This window comes from Streptopelia decaocto (genome assembly GCF_964273445.1).
Source record: "Streptopelia decaocto genome assembly, chromosome: 7".
NCBI classification, from domain to species: domain Eukaryota; kingdom Metazoa; phylum Chordata; class Aves; order Columbiformes; family Columbidae; genus Streptopelia; species Streptopelia decaocto.
This window is the reverse complement of record NC_138661.1, coordinates 13,206,997-13,211,779: the sequence shown is the minus strand read 5'-3', so window position 1 is coordinate 13,211,779 and position 4,783 is coordinate 13,206,997.

Genomic DNA, 4,783 nt, shown 5'->3' with positions numbered 1-4,783 from the left:
GCTGTAAAGAGCTGGGACAAGGACTCTGGGAAAAGGATGGCACAGCTAATTAACATTTTTCTTAGTCAATTACTTTAATGGCATTGTAAATTCTGGTTTAGATTTCTTCCTGAGGGGTTTTTTGTGTGTGTGCACCTTTTTTTTTTTTTTTTTTTTTTTTTTTTAAGACCTCTTCTGTTTTAGTTGACTAATAAGCCATTCTTGATTAAGATAACAAGAAAAACTTGATCTCTTGAATTGGCAGAACTGAGTCTGAGATAAGTCTTTAATAGGTGTTAACAACAAACCCCTGTATTATCAGCTACTGATTTTCTTTTCCTCCAGTAAACGACTCTGTATCTGGTCTTCTTTACACAAGAGCAAAAATATCAGCTTGAATAGCTTGAAAGCTATCCATGTCACATATTTAACTAGATATGTAAGTATTATCAGTTTAGAAATTGGTGTTGATTTACAATGGGAGGGATAATCTTTCTTCTCAAACATCAAACAAATACTTTGTGTGAGACTGAGAAGAATAAAAAACAGGATAAGAGAAGTTTTCAAATCAGTAAGTTTGAAAGGCTGAGTGAAACAAATTGGGAAAAGGGTGTGTTGACCCCACTAGAGGCAAGAGAGGTGGCTGTAGATTACAGCTGTGAAAAGCTCTCTTCTTTCTCAAGTTTTGCACTTCAAATTTCTTCCTATTTCTCACCTTAATGTAAGCTGAAAGGGCCAGGAATAGGACTAAAAAAACCCAACCAACCAACCAATCCAAGATTTAGAAAACAAGCATTGGTCTTTTTGTTCATTCTTTTTCACTTTGTGAAAGAGTAACTTATTTTGTGCGACCTTCCTTTTCTTAAAATTTAACAGACTATGTATTTACCAAGTAATTATGGTTTAAAATAACAGTTACCTAGTTTTGGCTTGATGCAGCTGAGATAAGGGCCAGAACAATTAGTTCTGTAGTATGAAATGAGAAACAGCTCTTTATATTAATAAAAATAATGCAACAGGATATTATACAGAAGTTGGACTAGTTCAGTAATGGCAACTATGGTTTCTGGGTGTTGTGTTTACCACAAGAAAACAAAAAACATGCAAGAGGAAAAAGCATAATATTGACTGAGTAGCTAATGATGTTGAGTACTGACCATCATCTGCTGATGCTCTACTGAGCATATCTGAGAGATGGATTGTAAGAGTTCTCCCAAAGCAGAGCGCAGCAATGCCTCAAGCACCCTGTATCTTCCTGTACTGTGAGCAGCACTGCTGATTCCACTGCAAGTCGCCTGCATTTAACAATTGCTTTAAGTCTAATCAGGACACTGAGCATCCTGGGAATTGCAAAATACAGCTACAAAAAAAACCCCCATGCTGTTTTGCACTGGCTTTGCAGCTGTCATCTAGTATTATATGAGATTTTCAGTATTCGTAATCTCATATTTCATCTGCAACTTTAGCTGTGAAAATGTTTTGCCTTTATACGCACACACATAATCTAGCTGTAAAATAGCATTGTCTTTGCTTTCTAACAAATCTTTCTGTGGTGTGGTTCAGCATTCAAAAATAAGGCTGCAGGTCTGTCGAGCATTGATTTAGTATAAATTTTCAATTTAGTTAATTGTTCTGAGCCATGTAAGATGCTGATGTGCAGATATCTAAAAAATAGCTAAAATACTGCATGAAGCTATAATACTGGTGAACAGTTCGTTTACCCTGTAGAAGACCCCCTAACTTTACAAACCAGAATTGTTCATCACAATGAATGCTAAATGTTTTGCTGTTCATCTTTATTTTTAGCTTTTTGTACATAAAAGAGGATGCCCACAGCTATAAAAGTACAGGTGTTTGCTATGTATATAAAAAAAAACTTTGTCGTGGAAGCTGAAAAATAACTTTTATTTTCAACGGAAGGTTTTACATTTCTTAAATTGTTTTTTTCCCCTCACTTTTTAAAGGTGGGTAGGAAACAAGCTGGAGTTTTGAGGATGGGGAGCAAAACGGGGTAACTAGGGCAGGAATACAAGATATTATCACAAGAGTAACTTCTGCTGCTATTTGGACAGAGGACAATGTTTTCTTTTAAACACCTATTTTTTTTTTTTTTATTGGGCAGCTTTCACATCTTTGTTTTTGCTTGTTGCTGTATTTTTCTCTCATCAAGCAGCTGGAAAAATTATGTATGTCTAATCCTCACAGTTACTGAAAAATAATCATATGCTAGTTAAGCAAATAATCTTGTTCAGGATGAAGTGTAAACTGGATAAAACACTTGCAATATTCAAAATAAAGTGGTTTGATGCTTATAAACTTAAAAGTGCCCTTTCTGTCCAAAATTATATACTTGTTCACACAAAATTGAACACAAAATTGAAATGGGGTTATAAAAAATTGTTAAACTAGTATATTGATAAATAAGAGAGACTCATGTCTTTATTCCTATGTTTGACAAAGCTCGTTTACATTAACACCAAAAAAGACCCTGACCCAAAATAACCAGCTCAGGGCCCAGTCCCACTTGCTCTGAAGTCAATGGCAGGTCTGGTAGGAATTCAGGAGCAGGATGAAGTGCATGTTTAACATATTGGTGACATTAACACTTAGTCAATGCAAGCTTAGAATAAAAAGTATGATGGAATTGTGGATTTTCCCTAAAAAAAACCCAACCCAACCAACCAACCAAAAACAAAACAAAAACCCCCAAACCATAACAACAACAAAAAACCCCAACCACCCCCTCCCCTCAACTCCATAATGTCTCACCATTTTTTTTTATATTTAAATTTAACTTTTATTATGGGACAAGGGAGACTTCATCCTAATTTTGAAATATTCATATTTTTCAAAGTTACAGGCATAATTTTTCCCACACCGTTACATTTGCCTTTCCAACTATAGACAGAGGGGCAGAATTTATATGTAACAGTCTGGAAATCTCTCTACAGGATCTAAATATAGCCTTTCTGTTTATGAGAATTTTGCAATGATAAACTACATCTTGTAGTTTGTTAAAATGGGCGTGCTGAGTGTGATTGGAGAGAAGGAATTCCCCGATTACAAGTTAAGTAAATTTGTTGCTATTTCTGATACTTAATAGGAAATGATTTCTTAATCTTGTCATTAGCCCAGAGTTCAGTATTGCTGTCTTGAGATTTGGACTAGACTAACTTTGAGAACACTTGATGCTGAGGCAGAAGAAGAAAGTACTTCCTAGCAGGAATCTTTTATCAGCTTTTATATCATGGCAATTTGGGATATGAGCAAGCAAAGCAGTGGTGTAGTGAGAAATGAAGATAAAAATGGAATGTATACTTGCAACAGCCTCAGAAATGCTTAAGACAAATCTGCACTGGTAGTTAATAGTAGCCTAACATACAAGGGGAAGGAAAGGTGGTGTTAAGAGAAAAAAAAAGAAGGAATGAGGAAAAGATCATCTTGTCATGAGTACAGAAGGCCTACAATGCTTTAAACTGTTTTAAAATTCTCTCATTCGGTAGTGTGTGATTTATTTCATATAAACCAAACTTTTTTCTTTTTCTTTCCCAAATTTAAACGCTTGCAGAGTTAACAGTACATTCACCTTGGACTGAAGGCACTATTGAGGAGCGGTGTTTTTCCCTCCGCAGCCCCTTCACTCGGGGAAGTTCCTTGGCGGGGTGAGAACGTCCTGCGGCGGTTGGCAGAAGAGGAAGCCAGTGCAGTGTGACCGGAGCAGAAAGCTGCTGCATTTGCAAAGCGTAGAATGTTTTGTTGTTGTTGTTCGAGGGTTTTTTAAAGCAATGGAGTTCAGAGATAGAGAGATGTGTTAATAATTAAGGCAAGTATCTACACTCGATAATTATATTTTAAATCAGGGGATCACTCCACGTACTGGAATTTTGAGTGGTGATTGAATTACAATGTGTCGCTTATTTTAAACTCTGCGCCTGGGTAACTGAGTTCATGAACTTGGCTACCGGTCCCGCCACCGGCTGCGGCTTTCAGCCCCGTGTTCTCGCTGTCACCGGGGCGGAGCGGGAGCCAACAGCTCGGCTGAGCCCCGGGCCGCAGGGAACCGCTGGGCTGTACCCACTGTTGACCCCAAAATAAAAAGAAGGGAGAGGAAATAAAAATTCCTAAGCGCCAATTGCAGCTCGGTTGTCAAATTCAAACACGCCGATCCCGCCGCCCGCCTCTCGGACACGTCTCCAGTGACTGCGCGGGCTGAGCGCGGCGCTCGGCTGGGGCATGCCGCCCGCCCGCCCCGCGGCGGGACCGCGCCGGCAGCCCGCGGGGCGGGGCAGGGGAGGGCAGGGCCGGGCCCCGGGCCGGGCGCTGAGCGGGAACCCGGGGCGCGCGGGGGACAGCGGGAGGCGGCGCGCTCCCCGCTCGGGCTGGCAGCCGGGCCGCGCGCGCACATCGGTCGCCCACAGGGCCGCACGCTCCGGCCGTTAACGGGCGGGCTGCTGGCACGCCCCCTGCCGGTGCCTCGGGGAGCACACCCGACCCCGCCGCCAGCAGTGCGTGCGGCGAGAAGAGCGCCTGACCCCGGCGGAGCACAGGAGGGAGCGCCGGGCTGGGGCGGTGCTTCTGCGCGGGGCGGGGCGAAAAGGAAAGGGAGGGGCGGGCTGGGCCGAAGAGGGGTGACACGGCCGCCGGCCGATTGGCCGCTCGCCGCCGGGAGGCGCGCTCTGCCTTCGCAGCGCTCTTCGATAGGCCGGCGGCGGTAAATGGAGGCGGGCCGCTGCGGCACGGCGTGCCCCCGTAGGCTACTTCGCTCGCCTGGGTGAGCCTTGGGTGCGGCGGGCGGTGCGATTGG